The sequence below is a fragment of the Petaurus breviceps genome, unplaced genomic scaffold (assembly GCF_028583685.1).
Source record: "Petaurus breviceps papuanus isolate PSGF00001 unplaced genomic scaffold, PetGlider_PUasm1.0 99, whole genome shotgun sequence".
Taxonomy (NCBI): Eukaryota; Metazoa; Chordata; class Mammalia; order Diprotodontia; family Petauridae; genus Petaurus; species Petaurus breviceps.
The window spans coordinates 25405256-25422967 of NW_027187465.1; the positions used below are offsets into that span (position 1 = coordinate 25405256).

Here is a 17712-nt window from a genome sequence, read left to right on the forward strand (position 1 = left end):
CTCTCTCTTTGTCTCTTTCTGTCTCTGTCTCTCTCCTCTCTCTCTGTCTCTCTGTCTCTGTCTCTCTCTCTGTCTCTGTCTCTATTTCTCTCTCTCTCTTTGTCTCTGTCTCTCTCTATTTCTCTCTCTCTCTTTGTCTCTTTCTGTCTCTGTCTCTCTCCTCTCTCTCTCTCTCTCTCTCTCTCTCTCTCTCTCTCTCTCTGTCTCTCTCTCTTTGTCTCTTTCTGTCTCTGTCTCTCTCCTCTCTCTCTGTCTCTGTCTCTCTCCTCTCTCTCTGTCCCTCTCCCCCCTCCCCTTTTGTTCCTTTCTATTTTTCTCTCACTCCAGCTCATCAGTGGTGGGGGCAGAGGGGGAGGGGGGACCTTCACCATGCTCCTTCCCATTAGCCCCCAGCCTCATGTGAGCTCACAGAGGAGCAGGGACCTGCTTCCTTTTTAACAAATAGCCCCAGTGCTTAGCTCAGAACTTGGCCATAGTAAGACTTTAATTAATGCTTTTTCATTCATTCAATCATTCACTCAAATGTTTATTGAACTTGTTGAAAGAAAGGAACTGGGGGAAAGAAAAAACCCATTAGAACAGCATCATCCAATCCCAACTCAGCTGCCTACTACCTGTTAGACACTAGGCAGCTAACTCACTTCTTGTTGCTAGGGCCCCAGTATCCTCCTCTATAAGATGAGAAGGCAGAGAGGAGGTGGGTCAGGATTAGATGATCACTCCAATCTCTTCTTATTCTAAATCCACAATGTTCCACAAGCAATGTCCTGACCTCTCTAGTTGCTGGTGCCTTTCCCCCCAAAAAATTATGTCTCATAGTGGGAGAAATTTGATATGACCCCACCCAGATCAGTTGACTTAATCAGTAAGGGAAGAAAACTGAGATAAGTTAGTATTAATATACTAAAGACGTAGAAAGACTTGTCTTCCCCTGTGATCCCTTTATGAAGTTTGAAAAAGAGTCTGATTGAAATGAAAGGAACTGGCATGGGCTGATCAAGATTAACCACGCCCTCGCCAGCCCTTAAAGAGCTAAACCTGAAATAAAATGGACAATTTTGACTACATAAACCTAAAGTTTTTTTATACAAACAAAACCAGTGCAGCCAAAATGAGAAGGGAAGCAATGTCCCAAATCACTAATAATTAGACCAATGGCTCTCAAAGGGTGGACTTGGGGACCCCTGGCTACTTGTGAAGCCCTTTCAGGAAATCCACGAGGTCAAAACTATTCATAACATCAACACATGTTAATACCATAAGTATCAATAGACATAAGCCATAGAAATGAAAGCTCTTGGGCTGGGGGTGGAATCCCCAATAATTCTTAAGAGTGTAAAGGGATCATGAGACCAAAGAGTTGGAGAATCCATGAATTAGAGAAATGCAAATTAAAGCAACTCACAGGTTCCACCTTCCACCCATCAAATTAAGGAAGATAACTAAAAGGAAAATGGCGCCTTTGCGGGAAGGAAACCAGGCCCAGCAACACTTTGTTGGCAGAGCTTGGAATTGGTTCCGTGCCCCAAAAGTAACTAAATCGTGAATAGTGTTTGACCCAGCAATACCACAAATAGGCCTCTACCCAAAAGAGATGTAAGGAAGAAGAAAAGGACCCATATGTACAAAAATATTTATAGCAGCTCTTTTTATAGTGGTAAAGAACTGGAAACTAAAGGAGTACCCATCAACTGGGGAACGGGGGCAGCTAGGTGGTGCAATGGATAGAGCATCAGGCCTCAGATACCCTGGGCTCAACTCTGTTGGCCTCAGTTTCCTCATCTGTCAAATGAGCTGGAGAAGGAAATGGCAAACCCCTCCAGTATATCTGCCAAGAAAATCCCAAAGGGGGTCACAAAGAGTCAGACACGATTGAATATAACTGAACAACAACAAATAAGTAAATTCTGATATAAGAATCTAATGAAATACTATTCCACCAGAAGAAATGAGGAAAAAGAGAAACCTGGGGAGGCCTGCATGAGCTGCTGCAAAGAGAAATGAGCAGAACCAGGGAACAACGTATGTGAAAACAACATTTTAAAGATAAGTTCAAAGACTTAAAACTTACGCAGGGCTCAACAGTGTTCCAAAGGACCAGTCCTCGGATGGCTAGGTGGCACAGTGAATAGAGCACTGGCCCTGGAGTCAGGAGGACCTGAGTTCAAATCCAGCCTCAGACACTTAACATAAAACTAGACGTGTGACCTTGGGCAAGTCACTTAACCCCAATTGCCCTGCTTTTCTCCCTCCAAAAAAACCAATTATATATATATATGAAATCCAAAGGACTGGTGCTGTAACATGCTACCCACAATGTAACATCCCCAGATCTGACCACAACCTATGGGCTTTCCAGTGCTCCCTCTGCCCTCCCTTACCAAACCTACTCTTCATTCCCAACCTCCAATCCCTTGACCCCTCAGTTTTCTCCCACGCAATCTTCCCTGCACTGCCCACTCTTTCCTCTTCTCCCCATCATGATTCCTTAGCAAACAAATTCAACTCTACACTGTCCTCTCTTGAATCTCTAACCCTCTTTGAAGGTTATTATTCCCTGCCAAGTGTCAGCTTTGAAACACTCCTACGGTTTGTCACCTTTTGTTCTTATACACATGCTGCTGAATAAAGGGGGAGAAAATCCCACAAGTGTTGTGGCTGAGTCCAGTACAAATTCATGCTATACAACCTCAAATGGGCACTCAATGTTGCCAGGCAATCCTACCATGCCTCCCTTATCAAGGCACTATCGCACTCTCCACAGCAGCTCTTCCAAATCTTTTTATTACTCCTCAAACCTTCCAAGGCTCCCCTGATTTCCTAGCCTCTCAGCTAATATCTTTGACTTACATATTACTGAAAAAATTAAAGCCATTCACCACAAGTTTCCTCTATTCCCCTCTCAGTTCCATATCCAAGCTATCTATTCTACCTCTGCAACATCTCTCCAATGTGCCCCCTTCTCTCCTCTCACACTTCCACCACTCTGGTCCAGACCTCACTCCTAGATGACTACAGTAGGTGCAAGTGGGTCTGCCTGCCTCAAGTCCCTCCCCACTCTAATCCATTTCAGCCCTGCTATACAGCAGGCGTGCTGATTGATTGACTGATTAACAGAGAGGTCATCAGCTTGAGATGAGGAATGAGACATACATTTCTGGACGTGGCCACTGCAGGAATTTGTTTCTGCTCGATCACAAAGGTTTTATTTTGCTTATTTTTCTCCTTGGGAGGGGAGAGTTAGTAAATGCTTATTTATTGGGGGGAAAGTAAAAACAAAAAACTAATAAGCCTGTCAATTCCTGGAGAAGGTTAAAAAACAAGAGTTCAATGTAGGGAGTTTTGTGCAAAGTGTGACCTCCTTGACTCTGTCAGAGGACAATGAGGCAGAAAGTCTTTTCTATATCTCTCCCCCAAGCGGTGAGTCCTTATAGCAATCCAAGGAGAGTTGGAGACAGGAAACAGCTTCAAAGATCATAATCCCTGGCAGCAGAGAAGAGAGTCAACTGCAGATTCAAGCAAGAAATATAACTGGGAGCTGGACACTGAGTTTAAGAGAGAATTAGGTTCAAGGAGCTCAGGGGAATGACCCCCACAGCAAAGATACTGTTTCCAAGTAGAAAGAGTAAGAGGACAAGGAATAGAGGAGCATCAGAACTCTGCAGGACATGAGGCAGGAGTTGTAACTCAGACACATGTCCCCTCTCTGTATGCCATGTTACCTCAAGGTATACTCTTCCCATTGACACGAAGGAGTGCGTGCCCCAGGATTTTGCTATGCAATCTTAATAAATACTTTTACTTTGTGTCTATTTACTGACTATTAAAGAAAGTCTACTGGTGAGGGCTCATGATCTAGAGTTTTAAGAGTGTTAGCCCATAGAATACACCCTTTGAGACTCAAAATACCAATCACCCCCTCCTGATGCAGCCTGTGACTGTGAGTTGGGGATGTGATCCCAGAGGGGGTGCTCTGCTGATATATGGGTATTTGTCTTGTAAATAGAAATCACTGATAATCTTAAATTATATTAACATTCCCTTCTGTGGAGGCAGCAGTGTGGAGGAGTGAATTAGATCAGAGGCCAGGAGAAAGGCAAAGCCCAGATTCTGGGAGGGATGTGATGGAAAGGCACAATCAGGGTCTAGGGAAGGGAAGAGAGAATCCATCATATTTTCACAGAATCACAGGGTCTCACAGTTAGAAGAAAGCTTAAGTTTGAAGAAGGAAAACTGTTCTTTTTCATCTCAAGAGTCTTATTTTTCCTTCTCAAGAGAGAAGTCAAAGACCTATCACAGAGACTTATGGGGAGTTTCCCATCAGAAAAAGCTGAAAGGCCTCTGAAAAGTCAGCTACTTCCCCCCTTTCTTTATTTTATTTATTTATTTATTTACTTACTTGTTTGTTTGTTTATTTATTTATTTGCTTTTTGGAGGGGGGAAGGCTGGGCAATTGGGGTTAAGTGACTTACCCAACGTCACAGGGCTAGCAAGTGTTAAGTGAGGCAGGATTTGAACTCAGGTCCTCCTGACTCCAGGGCTGGTGCTCTATTCACTGCACCATCTAGCCAACCCCCCCACCCTTTCTTTATGACAAAGGCATCCTAAGTTCCCAAACTGGGTGTCAGAAGACCTGGGTCCTAATCTAATTTTCTTTTTGGTTTAATTTAATTTTTTAAATTAATTTACAAAAATCTACCTTTCTCCAGCTTTGTTTTAAAGTTATGACCTTAAAAATAGACTTTGTGGATTCCCCTCTCAGTCCCTCAGTTTCCCCCTCTATACAATGGGTATGATCATTCCCCATAAAGAGCCATGGAAATCATGAACATGAGAAGAGCTGAGCTAAGGACCAAGTAAGGCCTAAACACAACATATTATTATATCCTGGATCAAAATGTATGCCTGTGCTTGAGGAAGTGTAGGGGGAGGAGAGAATCCCAGGTTCTGATTTCAGACCCATTAATCTTCAAATACAAAGCTGTTGGCTTAGCTAGTTGTGTGTGTGTGTGTGTGTGTTTAAAAGGGAAAAGTATGGGTTGAATAATAAGATCAAACAGTCTGAGAAATACCCCAATGAACTCAGTGGGCCCCTGACTCTATCACACATCAATAGAGTGACTAATAGCAGGGCCCTGCACAACCCTGGAGGGGAAGTGGGAGAAGGTCTCTTCACATATGGTTGGTCAAAGACAAAAATCACATATTTAGAAAGTGAGAGCCAATATTTGGGGGAAGCTCATTCAATAGCTACAATCCACTCTGTGACAGGTCACAGGACCAAGACAGATTTTAGGCAGAGGGGGGAAGTAAACAAAAATGGTATGTACCCCGCCTCTTCCCCTCTCCCCCACACTCCAAAGCTCAGGCCAGGCCACAGCTCCTCAGAGCAGCCTTTAGTCCCCAGGGGAGCAACTTTACAGTGTCCCTCCCCACCACTTTCCCAAAAGTCCTTACCAGGAACGTCCACCTGCAACGTCGCCCCTGGCACTCATTAGAGAAAGATGAGGACAAGCCTCTGGCCGAAATGAAGGATGATGGTATTGGTACATATATGCTGACATCCTAGAGAGACACACACAAGGAAAGGGAAAAACAGAGAAATCGGGTGTAAAAGAAGTCAGCTTTATGGGATGATGGAGTCATCAGTTTAGAACCGGAAGGGGCCTTGGAGGCCATGGGCTCCAACCCCCTTATTTTACAGATGAGGAAACTGAGGCCCAACACTACCCATTATGGCATGCTACCTTCTGTGAGTCTGAATGGGAACTCAATAGACCCCTCTATGTCTCCCTTGGAGCAGACACATCCCTTAGCCCCATTTTACAGAAGAAGAAATAATAACAGCTAGCATTTATGTGGCCTTTTAAAGATCCACAAAGTACTCTCGTGTGTGTGTGTGTGTGTGTGTGTGTGTGTGTGTGTAAATAACTTTTTTTGAGCCTCACAATAATCCTGTGGGGAAAATGCTATGTCCATTTTACAGATGAGGAAAATCAGCCTAGAGAAATCCAGTTATTTGCCCAAGGCCACACAGGTAGAGTCAGTAACAGAGGCAAGATTACAAATTAACTCGGTCTAAATGCCTGAGGCCCAGCACTGCAGCCATTAAGCCAGAGGTGGGGAACCTGCAGCCTTGAGGCTTCTAGGTCCTTGGGTGTGGTCTTTTGACTGAGTCTCACAGAGTTTTACAGAACAAATCCTTTTATTAGGGGATTTGCTCCATGAAGTGTGGATTCAGTCAAAGGGCTGCACTTAAGGACCTAGAGGGCCTTGTGTGGTCTTGAGGAAGAAGGTTCCCCACCCCTGTAACTAAGTGCTTACCTCAGCAGGCTTTGGGGAGGCTCTTGTAAAGAGAGACTGTCAAACCTTTTGGAAAGTTTAAAGGGCCAGAGAAAGCCTGTTATTGTCATGGCTCATTAGTATTCTCCAAGACTGTTGCTGTTGCCACCAGAGACCACCATCCTCCCTCTCCTCCCTCCCCTCCTCCATCCCCTCCCTCCCCCAAGCTCCTGTCCCTGACACCGCCTCCTCCTCTCCTGTGAGCACCACTTGGGAACACCCCCTGCTTGGCATGGCCCATGCAAGGGGATTCAGCCAACCATGTTCATTTGCTTATTTATTTTGGGCAGTTACACAAAAAGCCTCCTTGGGTGCCTGTATCCAAAAATCAGCTAGGAACCTGAATAACCCAGCAGCTTGTGGGCAGAGTTCTTCCTGTGGGGAGAGGTCACAGAATCACAGGATTTGGAACGAAGGGGACTGAGCATCTTTGTTAGTGGGCAGGCAGATCGACCACCCGACAGCACCTCCTGTGTGCCACTGGATGCTGGGCTAATGCCCAGGAAGTTAGGAAAAGGTGGAAGCTCAGGGCCCTCCCCCTCTGGGAGCCTGCAGCGCCAGTGTGGGTGAGCCATCAAAGGCAAACAGGTGGAAGGAGACTGACATCGAATGAGATTTAAATAAACACCAGTTCCTAACAATAATAGGAAAGATTGCCAAATGAAGGGGAGAGACAGTCATGGGAGCAGGAGTTCGGAGGAGGAAGACAACCTAGTCACAGGATCTCTGAGCGGAAAGAAGCCTCAGGGGCCACCAAGAACAGCCCAGACCATTGCCACCACATTCAACAAAGGGGTCTTCTCAGGGTAGTTGTTGTATCTGTTCTTCTTTCTCGAAGAAGCCCATGGCATCAGGGAGATGATGGCACAATTTGCAGTTGACTTTGATTTGAGTGAGGGAGGGAGGGCTGTGCAGGGTCACCAGCCTCACTTTTTCCTCCAGAGCCATCTGGGTCCAGTGGCCTACTATTCATCAGGATGACTGGAGATGGCCCAGGATGCAATGGGAGACCCTGGCCCTTTTAGGCTAAGGTCTTTTCAGGTTCTCCCTTTGAGTGAGGTAATGCCCATTCAGTGAGTAGGCCTCTTTAAGAAGTGAGTCAAGGGATGGCCCGTTTAATTAAAAAAAAATAAATAAAACGGGGAGAGGAAGACCTTCAAGGTTCCTAGCAAGAAAAACATTTAGTATTTACATTCTCAGGATTGACAGCAACAGGGAACTCACTACCCCTCATAGCTGCCCATTCCTCTCAATGACTGAATGTTTATCCCCAATATCAAGCCAAGCAATAAGCATTTATTGAGCACCTAATACATGCTAGGTAGGCAGCTAGATGGCCTGGTGGATAAAGTACCGGATCTAGAGTCAGGAAGACCTGAGTTCAAATTTGGCCTCAGACACTTACTACCTGTGTGACCCTGAGCAAGTCACTTAACCCTATTTGCCTTGATCCACTAGAGAAGAAAACGCCAAACCATTCTAGTACCTTTGTCAAGAAAACCCCATGGGCAGTACTGGTGTCCACTGGGGTAATGAAGAGTTGGACACAACTGAACAAAATGGCAACACTTGTTGGGCTCTGGGCTAAGCTCTGGGCATACAAAGGTAAGCCACCTCACTACTCTGCCTCATCTGCATGTAAAGGGGGTTGGACACAATGACCTCTAAGGTCCCTCCCAGCCTCTGGTGAACCAGGCCCTGTGCCAGGTCCTAGGGCCAGCCAGATGGTCCAGGACATAGAAAGCTCTCCAGGAGCTCACAGCTAATGTGCAAGAAGATGGGACAAAGGAGAGGTAACATCGGAGGGAAGGCCCGAGGTGACTGAACAAAGGAGGACCTGAGCCACTTTCATAAGGAAACCAGGGGGCAACTGAGGGGATGAGGGAGAGCATTCCAGGCATGTGGCCCATGGAATGTCACCTGCAAAAAGCATCAGCAGCAGAGCACATAGAGAAGAAGGTGAAACAAAGCTGGAACAGCAAACTGACATCTGCCCCCTGCCTCTTCCTGCCTCAGGGGCTGAGCAGAACAATCCAACCCTCCACACACCATGGCCCTTGTGATCCTCCAGGACACCCGCCTGGCCCCCTGCTTTCCAGACTAAAGATCCTTCTACTCAAGGACCCTCTGGCCATCCCTCGACTACAGCCCCAGAACAGATCCAAACACTCCTGATGTGCCATGCCCAGAGAGGGCAGGACGTTCTGCCCCTCCCCACCCTGAATACACTGGAAGACAGCAGAAGGCTGCAGGCAGCTGGTTCACACCATTGACTCATATCAACCATGCAAAAGCTACAGGAAAAAATAACTAACAACTCAAGCCTGTCTGATGAGGAACTAAAGGAAAGTGACTGATTTAACAAACATCACAACTCATGCGGAAAGTTCAAAGAGGTGGTAAAACAAGTCAGAGGTCCTGAGTTCAAATCCTGACCCTGCTACTTACTACCTGTGGGTGACCTTGGGCAAGTCACCTGACTTCTTAGCCCCAGTTTCCCCCATGGGTAATGACAAATTGGTAAGATGAGATAATCCCAAAGGCCCCCTTGAGCTCTAGATGTACAAACCTTGAGAAGGAGCCCCTCCAAGGCAGTCAGTCTCCTTGAGAAGCCAAGAACACACACACACAGATGCACACACCCCTCACTGATGCTTAGCCTTTTTTCCCTCAGGAACTGCTTTCAAAGCATTCTTTGGAATGTTTCCCATGGGTAGGTTTCATTTTGGGAAACAGTCAATGTCATTCAGAGCCAAGTGAATTAAGAAGGTGGGCAAGCAAACTGGGAAGTAGCATGTTCGATTGGATTCCATAGGCATTCATTAACATCTGTAGTGCATTCATTGGTGGAAGGGCTTGGCTTGGCAGCAGAAAGATCTAAACTACTCTATGCCTCATCTGCACATTAAGGAGATTGGACGCAATAACCTCTAAGGTCCCTTCTAGCCTCTGATAAACCAGGCCCTATGCCAGGTGCTAGAGTCAGCTAGGTGGCCCAGTGGATAGAGCACCAGGTTTGGAGTCAGGAAAGCTCAACATCTTGAGTTCAAATCTGGCCTCAAATGCTTCTTAGCTGTGTGACCCTGGGTAGGTCACTTAACCCTGCTTGCCTCAGTTTCCTCATCTGTCAAATGGGCTGGAGAGGGAAACGGCAAACCACTTCAGTATCTTTGCCAAGAAAACCACAAATGGGACCATGAAGAATTAGACAGGGCTGAAAGAACACAACAGTACATGTTGGGTGCTGCAGACAAAGACAGAAGCGCCCAACTATCCCTCTTTGCCCTCGGGAAGCTTATATTCTATTGGATATGAAAACAGAGGCACAGTGGACATGAAGGCCATTCCCGGAGAGGATCAGCAAATCTCAGCCCTGGAAGGGGCCTTGGACACCATCCACTCCAGCTGAGTTTGCCAGTGTGGATTAGATGTAAAACAATGGTCTCCGGTGATTTTCAGAGAACTCAAAGGCAGAAGGCTGTCTCTGCAGACAAAATGGGCCCGAAACCTGCTAACCAATGGTGGCATCACTGCAGTATGGTCCAGGTTTTTTGTGAAGGTGACGACTCGTTTTGGGGAGGGATACAAATCCTGACCCAGCGTTTTAACAGCTGGCCTCACTGTCTTATAATCAATACCTTATTAAAAAAAAAAGAAGGAAATAGGCATTTATTAAGTGCCTACTATGTTCCGGGCACTATGCTACACACTGGGGATACCAAGAAAGGAAAAAGGCAGTCACTGCCCTCAGCGAGCTCACAGACTAACGGAGGAGACAACGTGCAAACAACTCTGTACAAACATGTTGGAGACAAGATAAATGGGAGCTAACTGATAAACACATTAAGGGGAATCAGGAAAGGCTTCCCCTCATAGAAGGTGGGATTTTGGCTGGGCCTTGAAGGAAGTTAGAGAAGCCTATTTAAAGGACAAGGAGCGAGAGCATTCCAGGTATGAGGAACAGCCAGAGAAAATGTCTGGAGCTGGGAGATGGCCAGTGTCACAGTATCTAAGAGAACATGGAGGGGAGTAAAGTGTAAGGACGCTGGGAAGGGAGGAGGGGCAAGTCATGAAAGAGTATGCCAAACAGCCAATAGATGATTTTACATTTGATCCTGAAAGCCAGAGGGAGTCACCGAAGTCTATTTTATAGAAGGTGAGTCAGGAAGGGGAGATGGTTTAGGGGAAAAGATAATGAATTTAAGTTTGAACATGCTGAATTGAAGATGTCTTTGAGTTGTCTGATGGGAGGTTGGAAATATGAGTCTGGAAGTCAGGAGAGAGGTCAGGACTGGATAAGCAGACCTAAGAATCATCAGCAAAGAAATGATAACTGGAACAAGGGGAGCTCATCAAGTGAAACAGTATAGAGGAAGAAGAGAAGAGGGTCCATGACAGAGCCCTGGAGTACACCCTTGGGAAGATAGGGCAGAAGAAGAACCAGGATAGATTCGTGTCATGGAAACCCAGAGACAAGAGAGTATCAAGGAGAAGAGGGTGATCAACAGTGTCCAAGACTTCATTCAAAGATGCTAAGGAAAATGAAGATTGAAAAGAGGCCAAAAAAGAGATTTGGCTACTGATGACTGTCAAACTCTGGAGAGGCCAGGAGGTTGAATGATAAAGTTGTAGACAATTAATTGGAGAGTGAGAGAACAGGAAGTGAAAACACCTATTATAGAAGGGAGGAGAGCTGTGGGATGGAAGCAACTGGGTTATAGAAGGATGAAGAGTTTGTGGGGAGCAGGGAAGTAGACAGCCATGGCATTTTACTGAAGCATTAGGTAAGGAGAGATGGAAGAGAAAGAAAGTGGGGACAATGGCTATAAATGAGAGCAGAAGGACTGAAGGAAATGATGGATGGACAGCTGGGGAATGACTCACCAAGTTGTGGTAGCTGGTTGTAAAGGCATGATACTGAATGTAAAAACAAAGCCGGATGACTACATGAGACTACAGAGGACCAAAGGAAAACATAGGAAATGATGCAAAGGGAAGGAAGGGGAAACCAAGAAACCAGCAAACACACTGATAAGGACAATGTAAATAGGAAGAACAATAACAAAGCAATGGAAATTGGATATTACAGGAAAAGTTAAATGATGAAGCCCAGCCCTAACAGAGGGAAAACTCCCTGTCCCCCCCTCCTATTTTTTTTTTTTTTGCAGAAGTGGCGAACTAAGGGTGTAGAAAACTGCATACAATGTCAGACCTGGCTGATGTGTTTAATTTTGCTAGACTGTTTTTTTTCTCCTTTTTTATTCTTTTTTTTTTCTTTTTTGGAGGGTGTAAGGCAAAGCAATTGGGATTAAGTGACTTGTCCAAGGTCACACAGCTAGTATGTCAAGTGTTTGAGGCTGGATTTGAACTCAGGTCCTCCTGACTCCAGGGTCAGTGCTCTATTCACTGTAACACCTGGCTGTTCCTCCTTTTTATTCTTTATTATAAGGGATAGCTCTTTGGGGCAGAGGGGTAAGGATACACTGGGAAATGTAGGTCATGCCAAATCAAAAGTTATCATCAATACATATTTCTTTTAAAAAAAAAGGAAAAAAGATGGATTGGGGTATGGCAAGTTTCCTAGGTTAATGAAAGTGGGCATAAGCCCAGGTTCTTAGCAACAAGCAATCAACAAGCATTTATTAAATGCCTGTTACCTGCAGGTGGAATTTGGTGTTTATTAAATGCCTACTCATTTCCAGATCCAATGCTAGGCATTGGAACGCAAAGATTTGATGTGGCAATCTCTGGTACCTAAATCCCTCTGACTCACAACCTGGCTTTAGTCTACCTTTCAAGCCACCACCACCACCACCATCATCACAGTATTCATATAACACCATAAGGTATACAAAGAACTTTACAAATGTAATCTCATTTGATCCTCATAACAACCATGAGAGGTAGAAGCTATGATTATCCCCATTTTACAGATAAAGAAATGGAGACAGATCAGGGTTAAATGACTCACCCAAGGTAACCCAGCTAGTCAGTGTCTAAAGCTGAATTTGAACTCAGGTCTTCCTGACTCCACACTCTACCCACTGTGCCACCTAGCTGCTCATGATTTATTATACATCACTCCCCTTCAGGTGTACTTTGGCCAAAACTGACCCTTTTTGCTGTTCTTCACACATGAAATGCAATTTCCTGCCTCCTTGCCTTTGCACAGACGCCTCCCCCATGTCCACCCACCCCCAAGCCTGTAACTCTTCTTCCTCCCCTTATACTAAATATATAGATATAGATAGGTCTACTCTGAAGATCCTCTTCACAGTTCTGCTATTTAAGCCATTTCCTAATACCATACCCCACTACACCAGCTAGGGCACTTAACCCCCAAATGACTGACTGTGTGTTCATTTTACACACGTCACATATATTTAGATATGTATTTGTTGAGGCTTCCAGATAAAAGGTAAGCTCCCTCTCTAAGGGCAAAGATTCTTGTAGTTCTGTCCCGTCCAGTAGAGCTCTGGGGGTCAGCTGAGAAGTACAAATGAAGACTCTTGGTTTACTCTCCCTGGGACTAGAGACTCAGGCTAGGCTCTGATGGGGCTGCAAGGAGGGGGAGGGATTAATTGACCTTTTTCTCACCTCTTCTATTCATTCTCTCTTCATTCCTTTTTCTTTTCATTTCTTCATTTTCTCACCAACCTCTGCTTTTAACCTCAGTTTTCCTTTCAGAAGCCCAGAAGGCACTGAAGGGGGCAAGAATAGCCCTTAGAGATGGGAGATAAGAGGCCTCAGAATGAACGGGGAAGCCTAGCCCAGTGCATTAGTGAGGACCATTAGGAGGCTGCGGGAAGTGACTTTTTCTCACTCTGGACACGGTGATAAAAGGATAGAGAGCAAGCAGAAGAGGAAGATGAGAGGAAAAGGGATGGATTCGCTCATGCATGGAACAGTCCACACACATATGCACACATTCACGTCCACATACACAGGCACACACACACACACTCTCACACACACATACACACACACACACACACACACATACCCTCCTTCTCCCCTAGCCCCACAGAATCTGGCAAAAGGAGGAGAAATTCTCAGCATAAGGCAGTTGGTAACATTATGTAAAGACCTAACCCCACAGAAATATCATTTGGATGAGAAAAAGTTAAATTTAGCTAAGTACAGAGTGACTAATCCTTACTATGAGGGAGAGGCAGCAGCTCTCTGTTGCCGGGAGTCGACACAGCTGGGTTCTAAAAACTTTTGACAAGTTACCAAGGTCTGGTATACAGAATAACAGATTATATAATGAGGAGAAAGTCTATTATTATTACACGCATGCAAAAAAAAATCCCCAATAACCACAAGGTAAGTTTTTGGAGAGATAAACTTTTTGTCTTTAAACATTTTGGAGAGGGAAGGATTATTTTTTCTTGACAATCCTCCTCCCCCCCCAAAAAAAAAACCCCAACCACAGTGCCAAAGGCAGGATTTGAACCCAGCTCCGGTGGGGCTCAAAGCTCTGCTCTTCCACAGCAGTTCCTGGCCCCAGCTCCAATACTCATTTTTTTTTTTTTGACTGAGGCTGTGACTCAGCAAGAGCCATACAGAGATCACAAGATCTAAGTTTAGTCAGGTCTTTCCCAAAATGATTCCAGAAGATGGGGGGCCCGGATACCCAGTCACCTAGCCAGAATGGGTGTAAGGGCACCTCAGTCCCCCAAAATTCTAAGGAATCTGAACGACGCCACTTCTATTTCTGCTTCTGTCCCCATGGGTTCTCCCACTGGCTTTGTTTCCCAGAGCTGCTGGGCTATTTTTACTTTTCTTTTTTTTTCCTCCTTAAAACATTGGGACAAAGTTACAAAATACAGCAGCAGGCCCTGAAAAACACCCCCCCCCCTCCCCAGAGTGTGCCCACAGGCTCACGTATCCCAAAAGGAAACCAATGTCCTAGGACACTGGAGTCCAGAAAGATGAACATTCAGCTGAGTTCACAATGACCAAGAAATTAATTCCCCAATTAGGCTGAACAAACAGTAACAAAATGTAAGTTTTCTCTGCCGAAGTTCAGAATGGCATGTCTGTTCTCATGTTCCTCCCAAAAGTCTGATACAAAGTCAATGCCATGTCCAGAAAAAACTACAATTTGAGATTTTTATCAGTGACTTAAGAACAACCAAGCAATAAACATTAATTAAGCACCTACTGTACTCCAGGCACTGTGTAAGCTCTGGGGATGCAAAAAGAATCAAAAGATTGTCCCTGCCCTCAAGGAGTTTACAGTCTAATGTAAAGACACTGAGGTGGGGATGCTGATCATACATGTAGATAAGCCAAAATTAACACATTAGGAGAGAAAGTCAGGATCCAAACAGATTTCAATAGACTAGAATGATGGGGAGAGGCTCCCATGATAGTTCCTTCTGAAAAATCTGTGGGGGGCAGCCAGGTAGCGCAGTGAGTAAGAGCACCGGCCCTGGAGTCGGGATGACCTGGGATCGAATCCGGGCTCAGATACTCAGCACCCACCCAGAAACACCCGGCCGTGTAACCTTGAGCAAGTCACTTAACCCCGATTGCTTAAAAAAGAAAAAGAAAAATCTGCGGGTCCCAGAGTGGCTACCCTGTACATATCAAAATACTTATGACAGCATTTTTGTGGTCCAAAAGTGGAAACGAAGCCCATAGACTAAGGAATGAATGGCTAAACATTATGGTACATGAACATAACAGAATCTTACTGTGTGGTAAGAAACAATGTAAAGGATGGCCACAGAGAAGATGTGATACAAAGTGAAATTAGTAGAACCAAGAAAGTAATGTATGAAACTGCAACAGTGTAATTAGAAATGACAACAATAGCAACCCAAAAAAACTTCCTGAATTCTAGGCAATTATAATGAGCAAGCAGGACCCCAAAGAGAAAGGAGGAAATAGAGATCACTGGACTCTGGGCAGAAAGGAGGGCTTATGGATGAGGAACCCTAGGTATGTGATCAGAATGATTCTAGTTTCAGATGACTTGTAAGGAAGCCTTGGACTTTTTCCTTATTCATTCATTCATCCAATATTTATTTAGTACTTACTATGCAGGAGGCAACATGATAGACCAATTGCCAGGAAGACCTGGGTTCCATTTTGAACTCTCATACTTATTAATTAGCTGTGTGTCCAAGAGAAAATCACTTAACCTTCCGAGCCTGTTTCCTCCTCTTTAAAAGGGAATAGTAATACATCACTACCTCAGAAATGTAATAGAATAATAAGGTGCCATAAGAATCAATCAGCAAGCTTTATTTTTTTGGTAGTTGATAAATTTAATTAAATTGAGATAAATTAAGCTAAATTCAACAAGTATTTATTCATTTTTATTTGTACATGTGCAATTGTGTAAAACATTTCCATATTAGTAATTTTATACAAGAAGATGTGAATGAAAGAGAAAGAAAGAAAGTGAAAAATAGCAGGCTTCAGTTTGTATTCAATCGATATCAGTTCTTTTTCTGGAGGTGGATAGCGTGCTTCATCATTAGTCCTTTAGGATTGTCCTGGATCATTGTATTGCTGAAAATAGCTAAGTCATTCAAAGTTCTTCATCGAACAATATTGCTTTTACTGTGTACAAGGTTCTCCTGGTTCTATTCACTTCACTACTCATCAGTTCATGTAAGTCTTTCCAAGTTTTTCTGAAATCAACCTGCTTGTTATTTCTTATAGCACAATAACATCTCATACCACATGGTAATCACATACCACCGATTGGTTAGCCATTCACCAATTGATGAACATCCCTTTGATTTCCAATTCTTAGCAACCACAAAAAAAAAAAAAAAGCTGCTATAAATATTTTTGTACAAATAGGTCTTTTTCCCTTTTTTTAATCTTTGGGATATAGACCTAGCAGTGGCAAGCAAGAATTTATTAAGCACCTACTGTGTGCTAAGCACGAAGAATACAAAGAATGAACAGTCCCTAGTATCAAGGAACTTGCATTTCAATAGAAATAACAAATATGATGAATTCAGAGAAGCTACGCAAGACTTATGTGAACTAACGCAGAGTGAAGTGAGCAGAACCAGGAAAACAATATACAAAATGATGACAATGTAAATGGAAAGAGCTAATAATATTAATAATGATGATAATGATGTTCTATAATCACAATGAGTAACCTAATTCTAGTGAAGACAGAAAATGTGCCCCCTTCCCTTCTCTGAAGAGGAGGAAATCTATGAGTGTAAAGCATTGCATATACTGCAAGAATCTGTTGGTGTCTCAGTTAATTTTGCCGAACTGATCTTTTTTATTCTTTGGTGAAAGGGATGACTCAACCAGGTAAGGGATGAGGAAGGCATATATTTGGAAATGTAGAGGATATAAAAAAAATTTCAAAAAATACTTATCTTTAAAAGTTACCGAGCAGAAAGTGCTATGTAACTGTAAGCTAATATTATTATAAATGGTACAAGGGATACAAAGATACAAATAAATCTCATTTCCTTGTCCTCCTAGAGACTATGCAGTCTGATAGCAAAAATAAGAAACACACACAAAAATAGCTATGTCACCAAAGTCTCCTCTTCCCATCCCAAATTTTATTCATTCATTCACGCAAGAACTGCTTTTTGGATATGCCCCAGCACCTGGCACATTAGTTGGAGATTAATAACTGCTTATTGATGGATCAACCAAAAACATTTAGTAAATGCCTCCCATGTGCACAGCACTGTAATCAGGCACTAAGAAAGGTAACGCCCTTTGAATAAGACATGGCCCCTTCCCTCCTAAAGTTTACCATGCAGTGGGGAGCATTATCCCAGCAAAGGAGGCTGAACATAAAATATTCCGAGCTAAGGAAATCCGAGAAGTGCAAGGAAGAAAAAAAGAGGATCAAGAAAGCTCTTCATGAAGGAGCATGAGTCGAGAAGACTCCAGGCCCTGGGCAGGTCTGGGCCTCTGGGATCCTCTCCCACTCTGAGAGTCTGTGATGCTGGTGGTAGATTAGCAGATAGGCTGGTCCACCTATAAATTTAGTTGATTACCTCTCAATTAAATTAGAAAGTCTAGAATGTCAGAACAGGAAGGGACCCAACAGTGTACAAAGGACTGGGAGAGGTGGGGAGAAATGGGGGAGAGATCATTTCAGGCACAGGGAAAAGCCTTGGGGAGAACAAAGAACAGAGAGCAATGGCCTAATCCTAGATTACATGAAAGATAATATAGGAAATGTTTGGAAAGCTAGGGTACTAACAGATGATGATGGGTCTTAAATGACAGGCAAGAAAATGTGAACTTTACTCAGTAGGCAACAAGTCATCAATCAACAAGTTCATTGGATAGAGTGCTGGGCCTGGAGTCAGGAAGACCTGAGTTCAAATCCTGCCTCACATAGTTGTATAACTCTGGTCA

General features: G+C 44.0%; 1 protein-coding gene across 6 annotated transcripts in view; it reads right to left on the reverse strand.

The window, feature by feature from the left end:
- Positions 1 to 5586, reverse strand: part of PITPNM2 (phosphatidylinositol transfer protein membrane associated 2) — a 212667-nt gene extending 207081 nt beyond the window's left edge. For 5 of the 6 annotated variants that reach the window (XM_069081722.1, XM_069081724.1, XM_069081725.1 and 2 more), the window contains exon 1: positions 5458 to 5586. The gene's annotated coding sequence lies outside the window, so the exon portion shown is untranslated. The remainder of the gene's footprint in view (positions 1 to 5457) is intronic. The other variant, XM_069081721.1, reaches the window with a different exon arrangement.
- Positions 5587 to 17712: the final 12126 nt, after the last annotated feature.